The 16,993-nt window shown below is 47.1% G+C and overlaps 1 protein-coding gene and 1 long non-coding RNA gene across 13 annotated transcripts in view; one reads left to right on the top strand and one right to left on the bottom strand.

Annotated features, from left to right (window-relative positions):
- Positions 1-16,993, top strand: part of LOC140410565 (CYFIP-related Rac1 interactor A) — a 380,318-nt gene that overhangs the window by 90,497 nt on the left and 272,828 nt on the right. For 8 of the 12 annotated variants that reach the window (XM_072498818.1, XM_072498824.1, XM_072498817.1 and 5 more), the window contains exon 2: positions 6,797-6,885. The exons of the other annotated variants lie outside the window; for them this stretch is intronic. The gene's annotated coding sequence lies outside the window, so the exon portion shown is untranslated. The remainder of the gene's footprint in view (positions 1-6,796; positions 6,886-16,993) is intronic. 12 annotated transcript variants of the gene reach the window in all.
- Positions 5,838-16,993, bottom strand: part of LOC140410568 (uncharacterized) — a 59,065-nt gene continuing 47,909 nt past the window's right edge. Inside the window, exon 2 of the long non-coding RNA XR_011940692.1 lies at positions 5,838-6,197. This is a non-coding gene — a long non-coding RNA (uncharacterized lncRNA). The remainder of the gene's footprint in view (positions 6,198-16,993) is intronic.

Raw genomic sequence — 16,993 nt, 5'->3', positions numbered from 1 at the left:
CTGGATCCATGGAGATTTAGGCAGCCGAGGGTGAAGGAGTTCTCCTACTCCCATGTGCATAAGGTATACTCTCGGATCGATTTCTTTATCTTGGGTAGGGCCTTACTGGCAGGGGTGGTGGACACGGGGTATTCGGCGATCACAACCTCGGACCATGCTCCACACTGGGTTGACCTGCAGGTTAGTAAAGAAAGCAATCGGTGCCCGCAATGGAGATAAGATGTAGGGCTTTTGGTGGAAGAAGCGGTGCGAGAGGTTGAGGAAATGCATATAAAATTACCTGCAGGTAAATGATACGGGGGAGGTCTTAGCAGCGGTGGTTTGGGAAGCGCTGAAGGCAGTGGTGAGAGGAGAGCTGATCTCGATCCGGGCTCACAAGGACAGGACGGACAGGGCAGAGATGGACCGACTGGTAAAAGAGATTCTGCAAGTCGTCAGGAGGTACGCGGAGACTCCTGAGATAGGACTTTTAAGGGAACGGCGGAGGATACAGGCAGAGTTCGGCTTGTTAACCAGAGGGAGGGCAGTGGAACAGCTCAAAAAGGCGAGGGGGGCGATCTACAAGCATGGTGAGAAGGCTAGCAGGATGCTTGCTTGTCAGCTCAGAAAGAGGGAGGAGGCTAGAGAAATCGGGAAAGTTATTGACGGGGATGGGAACTTAGTTGGGGATTCGGCAGGGGTTAGTAAGGCGTTCGGGGAATTCTACAGAAGGCTGTACAGGTCGGAACCCTTGCGGGGCCGGAGGGGATGAGGCACTTCCTGGAGGGGCTGACTTTCCCGAAGGTGGATGGGGAGCTGGTAGAAGGGCTGGGGGCCCCGATCGGGCTGGAGGAGATAGTGGAGGGCTTGAAGGCTATGCAGTTGGGTAAGGCCCCGGGACCGGACGGGTACCCAGCGGAGTTCTACAAAAAGTTCTCCGGGATATTGGGACCGGTGCTGATCAAGGTGCTTAATGAGGCAAGGGAAAGAGGGGTTCTGCCCCAGACGATGTCACAGGCCACAATTTTGCTTATCCTGAAACGGGACAAGAGCCCGGAGCTATGTGGATTTTACAGGCCGATTTCCCTGTTGAACGTAGACGCCAAACTGTTGTCCAATATTTTGGCCTCCAGGACCGAGGATTGTGTACCGAACGTCATCGTGGAGGATCAGACGGGGTTCGTTAAGGACAGACAGCTGGTGGCCAATGTAAGAAGGCTGTTAAACGTGATCATGATGCCCCTGGAAAGTAGGGAGGTGGAGGTAGTGGTCGCGATGGATGCAGAAAAAGCTTTTGACTGGGTTGAGAGGGATTATTTATGGGAGGTTCTGGCGATGTTCGGATTTGGGAGGGGCTTTATTGACTGGGTCAGGTTGCCCCCTCTCCCCATTGCTGTTTGCACTGGCTGTAGAGTTGCTGGCAATTGCTCTGAGGGCCTCAAGGGGCTGGTCCAGGGTGGGTGGGGGGGGCGCACAGAGTCTCGCTGTATGAGGATGACCTGCTTCTGTATGTTTCAGACCCAATTGAGGGGATGGAAGAAATCATGGGAACCTTAGGGAAATTCGGCTGGTTTTTGGGGTACAAGCTTAATATGGGGAAGAACGAGATGTTTGCGGTCCAGGCGACCGGTCAGGAGAGGCGACTGGGGAAACTGCCGTTTAGATTGGTAGGGGACAGTTCCAGGTACCTAGGTATTCAAGTGGCGCGCGATTGTGACCGGCTACATAAATTGAACTTGGCCCTTGGCCCGGTTGGTGTATCAGATGAAAGATGATTTCCAGAGATGGGATGCACTCCCGTTGTCTCTAGCTGGGAGAGTCCAAGCGGTGAAAATGACAGTCCTCCCGAGATTCCTGTTTGTATTTCAATGTCTCCCCATCGGCATTCGGCGGCCCTTTTTTAAGCGGGTCAATAAAGTTATTGCGGGCTTTGTATGGGGGGGGCAAGTCCCCCCGAGTGAGGAGGGTAATGCTTGAGCGGAGTCGGGGAGAGGAGGGCTGGCGCTGTCAAGCTTTAGCAATTATTACTGGGCGGCTAACATAGCCATGATTAGGAAGTGGCTGATTGGGGGGGGGGGGGGGGAAGTCGGCATGGATGCGTATGGAGTTAGCTTCTTGTAAGGGCACAAGTCTGGGGGCATTGGTAACAGCGCCTCTGCCGTTCCCGCCGGCGCGGTACTGCACCAATGCTATGGTGGTGGCGGCCTTGAGAATCTGGGGGCAATGGAGGAGACGTGGGAGCAGTGGGAGCATCGGTCTGGTCCGCAATCTGCGATAATCACCGGTTTGCCCCGGGGAGGATGGACGGGGAGTTCCGAATATGGCAAAGAGCGGGGATTGAGAGGATGGGGGACTTGTTTATAGAGGGGAGCTTTCCGAGTATGAGGGTGCTGGAGGAGATGTTTGCATTGATGGGGGGGAACAAATTTCGATATCTGCAGTTGCAGGACTTTCTGCAAAGACGGGTATCAACCTTCCCACTCCTGCCGTGAAGGGGGATTCAGGTCAGGGTAGTTTCCAGAGGATGTATAGGTGAGGGGAGCGTTTAAAGGGGAGCGTTGAACTGTACAGGATAGTTATAAAAATTGTAATATTTCACAACCAGTGCAATCTTCAGATATTTCTCATCAACATTCCAAGTCCTGGATCCCAATAAATTGGTGGCAGGCGAGAAGGAGGAGTTTCTCTCTCCCTCCTGCTAAGGTGTCATTTGCTCGGAATTAACCACTTGTTACCTGTATGAAGAAATAATTGATCAGTGTTGCTCAAACGTGAATTGAATGTAGTGTGTAGAATGTGAAATGAATACACTTTTGAACGGATACATCACTGTTGCCTGATAGGTTAGTGAGTAAGGTTCATCATTTAGTGCAGTGCTGAACCCTAGGGGTCCCAGTTCTTTGGCATGAGCTGAATTAACAAATTGGGGAAGTGTAGTTCATTTGTGCCCTTCTAATTCTACCTCTTGTGCATCCTCAATTTTGGTTGCTCCATCATTGGTGCCTGTGCCTTCAGTTGTTAGGTGAATTGGACATTCTGAATTCTCCCTCTGTGTACCTGAACAGGCATCGTAGTGTGGCAACTGGGGGATTTTCAGAGTAACTTAATTGCAGTGTTTAATGCAAGCCTATTTGTGACACTAATAAAGATTATTATAATTATTATTGTCTAAACCAGGCTTTTGCAGAGTGGAGGATCGCAATCCGTGGGTGGGTCGTGAGGGGGGGAGGAGAGGTGTAAAACGGATCGGGGTGTTTCCCCAAAGGTCGTGGCTCGCCTCTTGCTGCACCCATTAGCTAACACCGGCATTGAGCCTGAGAATCGATGCACCCTGAAATGTACCCCAACTACCGCGTACAGCATTATACACCATGTAGTCTCCGACCAAAAGAGGCAACAGTGAGGAGGTTAGTATGCCCTGCACATATACTTGGCGCCAAGCGGCTTATACATACGTGCTTTTACTGCTATTTCAGTTGGAGGCAAGCTTCTTTCACTCGTGAGCAAGAGGATTGTGGGCATGGGTCATATTATTACAAGAAGGAGACAATCAGAGACACTAATGGGCAATGTGTCTAGTGGCTAGGATCTCACCTCAGTATCTGCTGGAGAGAACTGCCCCAGAGAGTCCATGACAGGGCAGAGCAGTGCTACTGTTAGCTCTGCACACAGCACCACGCTGTCTGGTGAATAGCCTACAAAAACAACTAAAATCCGGAACAAAATAGTATAAAGATGATTTCTTGAGGAATGGTTTTGTTAATTGTGCCAATGCAAATCATGATGCAAAGCCCATGTGAGTTGTATGCAGGGAAATACTGGTTACAGAGAGTTTAAAACCCTTGAAATTGCAAAGGCATCTGAAGATTAAGCAAGGCAATCTCGAGAACAAACCTATTGACTTTTTCAAAGGATGCAGTAAGAACTTAAAGCATCAGCTTAAATCCGTAGCATAAATTTAACATTGAGTGACAAAGCGCACTTTAAAAAAAAAAATTTAGAGCACCCAATTCATTTTTTCTAATTAAGGGGCAAGTCAGCGTGTCCAATCTACCTACTCTGCACATCTTTGGGTTGTGCGGGCGAAACCCATGCAAACACTGGGAGAATGTGCAAACTCCACACGGACAGTGACCCAGAGCAGGGATCAAACCTGGGACCTCGGTGCCGTGAGACTGCAATGCTAACCACTGCACCATCGTGCTGCCCCGACAAAGCGCACTTAACCTCTTACATAGTAGCTTACTGTGCAGATGAAGAGAAAATTCCCCACACTGTTGCAGAGTGATTAATTCTTCCTGCCTCATTAGACATGGCTTCCATGGTCTCAGATGAGAGGTCAGTTGAAAAACTGAAATGCATCCCCTTTAGTGATATAACAGTGGCTCGCCAATTTCGTGATGCTGCTGAGGATTCAGAAGTACAGCTTATTTTTTGTTTAAAGTTAGCCCAGGAGTCCTCGGTACAATTGGATAAAAGTACAGACATTAGATTGTGAAACCTTGCTTGTTTACGTTAGGTGTATTTAGCACAAAGAATTTGTTGAGGATTTGCTGTGCTGCTTGACATTACCAACCAGCATGACTAGCGCACAGATCTTTGAAGTGTTGAATAGTTACGTGATTGAAAGTGCGGAAATGGCTGGTTAGTTGCAGAGAAATCACAAGCGATGGGGCAGCTAACATGTCTGGGGGAAAAACAGCAGAGCTACAGACCGTATGATATAGGAGCAGAATTGCGCCATTCGGCCTTCGCGTCTGCTCCGCCATTCAATCATGGCTGATATATTTATCATTCCCATTCTCCTGCCTTCGCCCCGTAACCCCTGATCACCTTATTAACCAAGAACCTATCTATATCGTAAAGACACATGATTTGGCCTCCACAACCTTCTGTGGCAAAGAGTTCCACAGATTCACCATGCTCTGGCTGAAGAAATTCCTCCTCATCTCAGTTTTAAAAGATCGTCCCTTCAGTCTGAGGCTGTGCTCTCGAGTTCTGGTCTCTCCTACCAGTGGAAACATATTCTCCACGTCCACTCTATCTAGACCTCTCAGCATTCTGTAAGTTTCAATGAGTTCCTCCCTCATCCTTTTAAACTCCCATCGAGTACTGACCCAGAGTCCTCAACCTCTCTTCATATGACAAGCCTTCATTCTGGGAATCATTCTTGTGAACCTACTTTGGACCCCTCCAAGACTAGCACTCCTCCCTTAGATACGGGGCCTTCTTCCGGATCGATAATGTTATTGTGAATAGTTGTGGTCCCAGCACTGACCCTTGTGGAACACCACTGGTCACCGGCTGTCATCCTGAAAAAGACTCCTTTATCCCACTCTCTGCCTTTTGCCAGTCAGCCAGTACCTTGCCCCAAACATCATGGGCTCTTTTCTTATTTAGCAGGCTCCTGTACAGCACCTTGTCAAAGGTTTCTGGATATCCAAATAGATCACATCCATTGGCTCTCCTTTGTCTAACTTCTTTGTTACCTCAAAGAATTTAACAGATTTTTTCAGGCATGACCTCCCCTTAACAAAACCGTGCTGACTCAGCCCTATTTTACCATGCACTTCCAAGTACTCTGCAATCTCATCCTTAATTATGGACTCTAAAATCTTACTAAGGACCAAAGTCAGGCTAACCAGCCTATACTTTTCCATCTTCTGCCTTCCTAACTTCTTAAAACAGGGGTGTTACATTTGCAGTCCTCTGGGACCCTTCCTGACTCCAGTAATTCCTGAAAGATTACCATCAATGCCTCCACCATCTCCTCAGCTATCTTTCAGAACCCTGGGGTGTACTCCATCCAGTCCATAACCATCCAGTTATAACGATTAAGCAGGCAGCTGGTCGGGTCATTGTTTGCAATGATTGCTTTATTCACCGCGAGGCATTAACATCAAAAGGAATTCCATCGATCTTGTATGTTGAAAGGAATCGTGAAATTTGTGAATTTCATTAAACGCAGAGCACTCATTCCAGGCTTTTTGAGGGTCTGTGTTCCAAAAAGAGGGCCGAGCACCCACATTTATTATTCCACGCAGATGTATGTTGGCTGTCAAGGGGACAGGTGCTTTGCAGAATTTAGGAATTGAGGTGTGAAATCCACGCTTTCCTCCATGAGAAGTCGTCCCCTCTGGCAGATTTGTTGGTGATGAAAGTTTGATGCTAACAATGTCTTTCCTGGTTACATCTTTTCAATTCTAAACGAACTGAACCTAAATTGCAAGGGAAGGATGATGATTACAAATAGATGCTTTTCAAAAATGATTGAAAGTTTGGCAATTGTGACTAAAAAACCCAAACTACTACTTGTTCCCCACACTGCCACGGCACATCGAAGAAAACAATGTTAGTAAGACAACTGTGAGTAGACTGACACATCTCGCTACGCTGGTGGAACAGTTTTTGTTGCTGTCATACTTTGTTCTGTAATGTGAAGCACCTTGGGACGTTTCAATATGTTAAAGGTGCTACAGTATATAAGTTGTTGTTGTATCAGTAATCCTGAGCTAGGATTGGAATTACCTGTGATACCTCCTCATGGTGAATTAACCTCCCTGCGTTCCCTCCTGTGACTCTCTCACAACAAATTGCCACTGGGACTAGCTCTGAAGGGTGTGGATGCCAATATTTCAGTTTAGGCAATGCCTACAGGAAAAATATATGACAAATAAAGGTTTAAAATTCATCATGACTTTAAAGTGATTTGAAGAATCACTTTTAGTTTGAAGCATTTTTTATTTTGGATGTGTCAAAAAACCTTTTGGGAAGCAGAACAGTAAGATTTTGTTTTTTCATGTGTCTTATGCAACAGGTGCAGAACTGTTTCTGTTGAGTGTGATACTAAAAGTAAACTGTTCCAGGAAGTGGTGCGGCCAAGATCCACTCATGTTTTGAGCTGAGGTATGCCGTATTTTAATTTTCCAAGCCAATAATCGGTCTAAATGTTTTGCGTTACGGGGCTGTTGTGGGCTCATGAAATGCAGTACGTTTACTGTAACATGCATTGTCTATCCACTGGCTCAATCAATTCATTGCTTAAATTTTGTTGATTTTATTGTATTGCTTGAAAGTTCTTTCATATTTGACCTGGAGCCAAAATGAAGTTTATCTGCATCCTGTCAAAATAACCAACAGCATTCTGTTTTCATCTCTTTCACCTCATATGGAGCTCTGCCATGTCTGCTCTGCTAAAATCACCGTGGTAATAATGAAGGCGCACATTACATATAATGTGGTGTAATGTAGTTATATAATGCATTGCTGCTGTCCATGTGAGACAAATCATTCCTGCTTTAAATTGAAAACTGTTTCATGTTAAGATGGTTTCCAGGCTAATAAGCCCCTGCTGAATTTTTAAATTTCATACTGCTTTGTGACAGCTCAAATTCTGCTCACATTTGATTTCCATAATTCACCTTCCATTAGGACTTCATTATTTTTAGTGTTAAAAATGGAATTACAATGTCTGCACGGGCTGCTGTCCTTCCACTCTTCAAACTTAAGCAAACTTATTTAAGTACACGTGGCGGGATTCTCTCAGCCCGGGGCCGAGCTGGAGAATCCCCGCTACCGGCGTGAATTGCGCCACGCCGCCCCGACGCCGGCACGGGATTGTCCGCAGAGCGGAGAATTGGCTCCGGCGTGGTTGGCGCGGTGCCGATCAGCGGGCCCCCCCCGCCGAGCGACCGTCGTAAAAAACCCGAGTTCTGCCGGCGCCGTCCACACCTGCTCTCAGCCAGCGGGAACTCAGCGTGGAATGGTGGTGAGGAGGGGGGTTCAGCGTGCTGATGACTTCCTGGCTTCACCCTGCAGCTATGTAGGGTCCTGAGGAGAAATATGCTGCCCATTGGTTAAATTTTATTTCCTGCTGGTTTTTTGGTTTTACTGTTACCTTCACTTTGCTGCTGCATTTAACTGAGATTATTCTCTGCTGAACTTCCTCTGTTGCATTACTTAGCTTACTTCCACTGACTTATGGTGTGTTCCCCATTTCTACTTAAGTTCCAGGGTCACAACCTGAATGTTTATGCCAAACAATTTAGCAGTTTATTGGGAGATCTGAGTGGACTAATAAACCAATATAATAACCTGTTCTCCTGTGCCAAAATTGCTCACTACTTCAAGATCATCCTGTAATGCAAAGTTAATCCCTGGCTTCTCCTCTTAAATGCAAACAGTCTTCTCAAGCCACTTCCCTACACCTTCACCTCGAGTAAGAGGCATGAAGAGCTCATGCAATTTGTTATATTACTTGTTTGTAATATGTCGTTACTCTTTGCTTTACTTCCAGAATGGTCTGATGGTTAGATTCTAAAGAAACTGCCAATCTTCAATTCAAAGCAAAATAGGTTTAATGAATAATAAATGAAATAATGTTGAGTTTGTTCACTCTTACAGAACTATAACTAGTGATAAAGTAATTCAGAATAAGTATTAACTATATTTAACTACACGTGTTAATTATGTTGTTATCTCTCTAACTGCTATCCAGTCACTCCTGGATTGAAGAGACCCAAGATCCTTTGAGTTCACTTATTTATACATGAATTAAGTGCTGCCATCTAGTGGTTGTCTTACACAATGATGTAATCATTAACTCTTTATACACCATCATATATACATATCACTACAGACTTATTTGTCACTTAACTTTGAGATTACCCGTTCAGTTACCTCTGTGGTCTCATTCCCTTCCCCTCGTCTGCCAGGCCAAACTTGTGCTAAGGTCCCTATAATAGTTCCCTCTTATGGTCATTTGTATATGTATGTCTATAAATCAAACCAAATTAAACTAGTTCGCTTTTGTAACAGAAACTATGCTGTATAGATGAAGGCTTTTGTTTTGTGAAGATATCATAATTCCTCCCTTCCCTAGCCCTGAGCTTGCATCTGTCTCTAGCTTTCCTCTAAGGTGAATAATCTAATCTCTAAATTCATTTTGTACCCAAGACCCACCTCCAGCTCCGTGGGCAGCACGGTAGCACAGTGGTTAGCACAGTTGCTTCATAGCTCCAGGGTCCCAGGTTCGATTCCCAGCTTGGGTCACTGTCTGTGCGAAGTCTGCACGTTCTCCCCGTGTCTGCGTGAGTTTCCTCCGGGTGCTCCGGTTACCTCCCCCAGTCCAAAGATGTGCAGATTAGGTGGATTGGCCATGCTAAATTGCCCTTAGTGTGCATAAAACCTCCATTCCATAGCCACCAATTTTATTGTTTTCTCTGGCCACTGTCTGGGTTGAACCAGTCTGTTTGCAACCTAGCTGTCATATTTGACCCCGAGTTCAGCTTCTCTCCCTATATCCTTTCCATCACCGAGACCATTTATTCTCTGGAACATCGCCTGTCTATGTTGTGTTGCTAACTTTCTCCTTGGTTCAATTGCTCTGTTTTATTACCTTTGCTCTCGCGTCACCAGGTATCTTTATGATACCGCCACGAGGTTCAAGTCCGAGTAATGATCAACCCAATACATCGATTAGTAAGCTTCAAATCAAAGCACATTTATTATACACAATAATCGCTACTCATGCACAAATTCTATGTCTAAGCTACTTCTACAACTAACAGGCCTATACTTAACTTCAGACTGGCCCACCAGGTATGGGGATCAAAAGGCCTTTTGTTCGGGTTCTGAGTCTGCGGGATTCGAAGTTGGTACGGATTGGTAACTAGGAGCGCCTATTCGTAGCGAGCGTTGAATTAAGACTTACTTCGTTCGGCGGTCACTGCACCGGTCACAGTCAATGGTGGTTCGTGTTGCTGGGTGACCCGGGCAGGACGAAGAGGTGAAGAGAGCGATTTGAACTTGGGGCTTAACTCTTATAGTCCCCAGGGGCTTCCCGCCTTTCGGGGCGGACCCTGTAACTGGTCCCAAGTGATTGGACTTTGTCCCAATCGCTTGGTTCGATTTCTCCAATACTGGAGCGGTTCCCTGATCGATGGGCGGTCTTGAGGTGCTCGTTCACCTCCTTTGTGTTGGCTCCTGCTGGCGCCGGGGAGTCTGGCTTTGCTTTATGTGTCCTAAATGTTACTTATTGTTCCCGGGGATTGCTCATCAGTATGCAGATGGCTGCTACATTGTTATGGTGATGGTCGCTGGTATCGACGTTGTCTGGCCTTTTGCAGAGTTTTAATACACAGCACACCTGCACCTGCGGTTTCTGTCTTGTTGGCTGACTTTCCCATCAGCCTTTGCCGTTCGCCATTTTAAATTGGGAGTTGGCCAATTTAGGTGGCTGCAGATGTTAAACTCTCGGTGAAGATAGTAACTTGGAAAATAAATTCAAACTCCAATTACTTAACTTAAGAATTATGAACCTGCAAAGATTTACATTTTATTCAAAAACCATGCTATTTTAAAAAAAGTAATGCTATTAAATAATGTTGGGGCCTGGATTTTTGCCACCGAGAAGCTCACCGTTATGGTGAAAAGTGTGGAAATGGCTGAAATATCTAGGTCTTGCACCAAAACAAAGCTTATCCCAAGTTTGTGCATTGAATTCACCAGTTCCTTCCACTGAAGGGGGATTTTGGAAGAACGGGTGTAAAATCCAGAATGTGCAGTTTAGATCAAGTAAAAAGAGGCCTCGAAACATAAAAAAATAGGAACTGGAGTAGGCCATTCAGCCCTTCGAGCCTGCTCTGCCATTCAGTATAATCGTAGCTGACCCTCTATCTCAACACCATACTCCACTCGTACTTGCACTGGCATTTGGCGAAGGAAACCTTCCAACTCTTCTTCAACACCTCACTGTGCTCAAGTATGAATCTCACTGTTTTCTTGCGTAGTGACTGCAAACCATTAGTACACCTGGGCCGGAACCTTACAGCTGTTCATACCGGTGGGATCTTCTGGCCCTGCCGACGGTGCACTCCCACCATGGGTTTTGTGGCGACGAGGGGTGCATTCAGTTGGAAACCCCACGGCCAACGGCAGGACCAGAAGATCCTACCACTGGCCAAAGGCAGGCCGCGGTAAATTCCACCCCTGGTTCCCAGAAGCTTTCTGCTACTGGTTCCAGCTGCATTACAGCTCCCAATCTAGTCTTCACTGACTGTTTCTGTGAGAAATCACATGGATGAAACCCAAATCCGCTCCCACCAGAAACCTCCCTTGAAGCTATCCCTGCACCTGGCATGTCCTGGATGGAGATTATAACTAATTTTCCCCAATTCTCAAATCGTCCCTTTGTTCTGGGAAACCCTATGTACAATTTAAATCCCTTATTGAGATAACTGTATACAACTGGGAAGTGCAGAGAAAGTAGTCCATTGTTTAGTTGCTAATACTCCTCGTTTCTATTGTACAAAATTAACATAGGTCACCCATTGATTTCTAATTACTTTTGGGTCTGTTTACCAGCTTCTCAAACCCGGGACGGGATTCTCCGACCCCCCCCCCGCCGGGTCGGAGAATTGTCCGGGGGGGGGGGGGGGCGTGAATTCCGCTCCGACGCTGGCAGCCGAATTCACCGGTTTCCGGGCGGGGGCGGTCGGGGGCCGTTGGCAGCGGCACCCCGGCAATTCTCCGGGCCCCGATGGGCCGAGCGGCCACCCGTTTTTGGCCAGGCCCGCCGGCGGGAAATGGACATGGTCCATCCTGGTGGGACCTGGCTTGGAGGGTGGATAGCGGAGTCCTCGGGGGGGGGGGGGGGTTGCGCAGAGAGATCTGGCCCCGGGTGGAGGGGGGGGGCACGGTGGTGGCCCGCGATCGGGGCCCACCGACCTGTGGGCGGGTGTGTGCCGCGGGGGCACTCTTTTCCGTGCCGGCCATGGCTGACCTTACAGAGGCCGGCGCGGAGAAGAAACCCCCACATGCGGAGGCAACACGCCCTTCGAGCCTGCTCCGCCATTCAATGAGATCATGGCTGATCTTTTGTGGACTCTGCTCCACTTTCCGGCCCGAACACCGTAACCCTTAATCCCTCTATTCTTCAAAAAACTATCTATCTTTATCTTAAATACATTTGATGAAGGAGCCTCTACTGCTTCACTGGGCAGGGAATTCCATAGATTCACAACCCTTTGGGTGAAGAAGTTCCTCCTAAACTCAGTCCTAAATCTACTTCCCCTTATTTTGAGGCTATGCCCCCTAGTTCTGCTTTCACCCGCCAGTGGAAACAACCTGCCCACATCTATCCTATCTATTCCCTTCATAATTGTATATGTTTCTATAAGATCCCCCCTCGTCCTTCTAAATTCCAACGAGTACAGTCCCAGTTTACTCAACCTCTCCTCGCAATTCATCCCCTTCAGCTCTGGGATTAACGTAGTGAATCTCCTCTGCACACCCTCCAGTGCCAGTACGTCCTTTCTCAAGTAAGGAGACCAAAACTGAACACAATACTCCAGGTGTGGCCTCACTAACACCTTATACAATTGCAGCATAACCTCCCTAGTCTTAAACTCCATCCCTCTAGCAATGAAGGACAAAATTCCATTTGCCTTCTTAATCACCTGATGCACCTGAAAACCAACTTTTTGCGACTCATGCACTAGCACACCCAGGTCACTCTGCACAGCAGCATGTTTTAATATTTTATCATTTAAATAATAATCCCTTTTACTGTTATTCCTACCAAAATGGATAACCACACATTTGTCAACATTGTATTTCATCTGCCAGATCCTAGCCCATTCACTCAGTCTATCCAAATCCCTCTGCAGACTTCCAGTATCCTCTGCACTTTTTGCTTTACCACTCACCTTAGTGTCGTCTGCAAACTTGGACACATTGCCCTTGATCCCCAACTCCAAATCATCTATGTAAATTGTGAACAGTTGTGGGCCCAACACTGATCCCTGAGGGACACCACGAGCTACTGATTGCCAACCAGAGAAACACACATTAATCCCCACTCTTTGCTTTCTATTAATTAACCAATTTTCTATCCATGCTACTACTTTACCCTTAATGTCATGCATCTTTATCTTATGCAGCAACCTTTTGTGTGGCACCTTGTCAAAGGCTTTCTGGAAATCCAATTATGCCACATCCATTGGCTCTCCGTTATCTACCGCACTGGTAATGGCCCCCAAAAATTCCACTAAATTAGTTAGGCACGACCTGCCCGTTAAGAACCCATGCTGCGTCTGCCCAATGGGACAATTTCCATCCAGATGCCTCGCTATTTCTTCCTTGATGATAGATTCCAGCATCTTCCCTACTGCCAAAGTTAAGCTCACTGGCATATAACTACCCGCTTTCTGCCTACCTCCTTTTTTAAACAGTGGTGTCACATTTGCTAATTTCCAATCCGCCGGGACCACCCCAGAGTCTAGTGAATTTTGGTAAATTATCACTAGTGCATTTGCAATTTCCCTAGCCATCTCTTTTAGCACTCTGGGATGCATTCCATCAGGGCCAGGAGACTTGTCTACCTTTAGCCCCATTAGCTTGGCCATCACTACCTCCTTCGTGATAACAATCCTCTCAAGGTCCTCACCTGTCATAGCCTCATTTCTGTCAGTCACTGGCATGTTATTTGTGTTTTCCACTGTGAAGACCGACCCAAAAAATCTGTTCAGTTCCTCAGCCATTTTCTCATCTCCCATTATTAAATCTCCCATCTCATCCTCCAAAGGACCAATATTTACCTTAGCCACTCTTTTTTGTTTGATATATTTGTAGAAGCTTTTACTATCTGTTTTTATATTCAGAGCAAGTTTACTCAAATAATCTATCTTACTCTTCTTTATAGCTTTTTTAGTAGCTTTCTGTTGTCCCCTAAAGATTTCCCAGTCCTCTAGTCTCCCACTGAACTTTGCCACTTTGTATGCTTTTTCCTTCAATTTGATGCTCTCCCTTATTTCCTTGGATATCTATGGTCGATTTTCCCTCTTTCTACCGTCCTTCCTTTTTGTTGGTATAAACCTTTGCTGAGCACTGTGAAAAATCGCTTGGAAGGTTCTCCACTGTTCCTCAACTGTTTCACCATAAAGTCTTTGCTCCCAGTCTACCTTGGCTACTTCTTCTCTCATCCCATTGTAATCTCCTTTGTTTAAGCACAAAACACTAGTGTTTGATTTTACCTTCTCACCCTCCATCTGTATTTTAAATTCCACCATATTGTGATCGCTCCTTCCGAGAGGATCCCTAACTATCTGATCATGAATCAATCCTGTCTCATTACACAGGACCAGATCTAGGACTGCTTGTTCCCTCGTAGGTACCATTACATACTTTTCTAGGAAACTATCGCGGATACATTCTATAAACTCCTCCTCAAGGCTGCCTTGACCGACCTGGTTAAACTAATCGACATATAGATTAAAATCCCCCATGATAACTGCTGTACCATTTCTACATGCATCCGTTACTTCTTTGTTTATTGCCTGCCCCACCATAATGTTACTATTTGGTGGCCTATAGACTACTCCTATCAGTGACTTTTTTGCCTTACTATTACTGATTTCCACCCAAATGGATTCAACCTTATCCTTCATAGCACCGATGTCATCCCTTACTATTGACTGGATGTCATCCTTAAATAACAGAGCTACACCACCTCCCTTGCCATCCACTCTGTCCTTCAGAATAGTTTGATACCCTCGGATATTTAACTCCCAGTCGTGACCATCCTTTAACCGTGTTTCAGTAATGACCACTAAATCATAGTCATTCACGATGATTTGCGCCATCAACTCATTTACCTTATTCCGAATACTACGAGCATTCAGGTAAAGTACACTTATGTTGGCTTTTTTTACCTCTGTTCTGAATCTTAACACCTCGATCAGTAATCTCCTCTAAGTTATATTTCCTCTTAACTTTTCTCCTAATTTTCCTTGTCGTTGAACCCATATCTTCATGTAACAACCTGCTGCGTCGCTTACCAATAATGTTTTTACTTCCCGTTTTATTCCTTTTAGTATTCCTGGTCCTATTCACTGAGCTCCCTCAGTCACTGTGCCTTGTACTGTCGCCCTTTTTGATTTTATTTTTAACACGCAATTTTATTGAGGTGTTTTTTGGCATTGTAAACAGTTACAGATAACAGAAATGTGCAAACATCAATATAAAACCAACACTTCAATCAAACCATACGGCACATGCCCGCTCCTCTCCCCTAGACACTACCCTCCTACTCAACTCTAATCCCCTCCCCCCCCCTCCTGCTGAAGTTCACTCTCCCGCGAAGAAGTCGATGAATGGTTGCCACCTTCGGGCGAACCCCAGTACAGATCCCCTCAAGGCGAACTTAATTTTTTCCATACCCAGAAAACTTGACATGTCCGAAAGCCATAGTTCAGTCTTCGGGGGTTTTGAGACCCTCCATGCCAGCAGTATTTGCCGCCGGGCTATTAGCGAAGCAAAGTCCAGAACATCTGCCTCTTTCTCCCCCTGGACTCCCGGGTCTTCCGAAATCCCGAAAATTGACACCCCTGGACTCATCACCACCCTTGTGTTCAGCACCCGGGACATGATCCCTGCAAGTCCCTCCCAGTACCCCCTAAGCTTAGGACATGCCCAAAACATGTGAACATGGTTCGCTGGTCCGCGCATCTAGCGCACTTGTCCTCTACCCCAAAGAATTTGCTCATCCGAGCTACCGTCATTTGGGCCCGGTGAATGACCTTAAATTGAATCAGGCCGAGCCTGGCACATGTTGCGGTTGAGTTTACCCTACTCAGAGCTTCTGCCCACAGCCCGTCCTCCATCTCCCTGCCAAACTCCTCCTCCCATTTGAGTTTCAGTTCTTCCGTCTGGGACTCTTTCCCCCTTCATGAGCACCTTGTAGATATCCGAGACTCTACCCTCTACTCCTTCTCCTCTAGAGACTATTCTGTCCTGGATCCCTATTGGCGGGAGGCGTGGGAAGGATGGGACCTGTCTGCATACAAAGTCCCGCATCTGTAAGTACCTAAAGTCATTTCCCCATACCAGCCCAAATTTCTCCTCCAAGCCCCTCAGACTCGCAAAGCTCCCCTCCAGGAACATATCGCCCACCCTCCCCACCCCTGCCCGCCGCCATGTTCGAAACCCTCCATCCATGTTCCCAGGGGCGAATTGATGGTTATCACATATTGGAGCCCAGACAGACGCACCCCCCCCCCCCGCCCCCCCACATGCCTCCTCCACTGGCCCCATATCCGCAGGGCCGCCCCCTCTACCGAGCTAGTGGAGTACCTGGCCGGCGACAGCGGTAGGGGAGCCGTGACCAGGGCTGCCAAACTGGTGCCCCTGCACAAAGCCGCCTCCACTCGCTCTCAGATAGACCCCGTACCCACCATTCACTTCCTTATCATGGCTATGTTAGCCGCCCAGTAGTAGTTGATCAGACTCGGCAATGCCAGTCCCCCCTTGCTGCGGCTCCTATCAAGCATCGCCTTCTTCACCCGCGGGGATTTTCCCGCCTAGACATGGTGATTTTGCCAGTCCTTTTGAAGAAGGACCGTGGGATAAAGATCAGGAGGCACTGGAAGATGAACAGAAATCTAGGGAGGATTGTCATCTTTACAGTGTGCACCCTCCCCGCCAGTGACAGCGGGAGTGCATCCCATCTCCGAAACTCCTTCTTCATTTGTTCCACCACCCTAGACAAATTTAACTTATGCAACCTGCCCCGGTCTCGTGCCACCTGTATCCCCAAGTACCGGACACTTTCCTCCACCAGCCTAAATGGCAGCTCCTTCAGTCTATTCTCCTGGCCCCTTGCCTGCACCACAAACATCTCACTCTTGGCCATATTTAATTTGTACCCTGAAAACCGGCTGAACTTCCTCAATGTTTCCAGTATATTTTCCACCCCGGCCAGTGGGTCCGACACGTACAGGAGCAGGTCGTCCGAGAGAGACCCTATGTTCCACCCCCCCCCCTAGTACCCTAGATACCCATCCCCCACAGGCAAAAACTGCCCGCAAGAAATACACCACAAGGCACCTTTAAAGCAGTACACTGTCGACCTGCAGTCCAGACACAGTAGGCGTCCCTTCAACCAGTAATTCTCGGACCCTAGCTTGCGTCTGTGGGTCCTTTTTCCGAGACCAGCCTCTGATCCCTCACAACGTCC

This window comes from Scyliorhinus torazame, chromosome 4 (genome assembly GCF_047496885.1).
Source record: "Scyliorhinus torazame isolate Kashiwa2021f chromosome 4, sScyTor2.1, whole genome shotgun sequence".
Classification (NCBI taxonomy): domain Eukaryota; kingdom Metazoa; phylum Chordata; class Chondrichthyes; order Carcharhiniformes; family Scyliorhinidae; genus Scyliorhinus; species Scyliorhinus torazame.
Note: the sequence above shows the minus strand (reverse complement) of the source record. Positions and strands in the feature narration are given on the sequence as shown.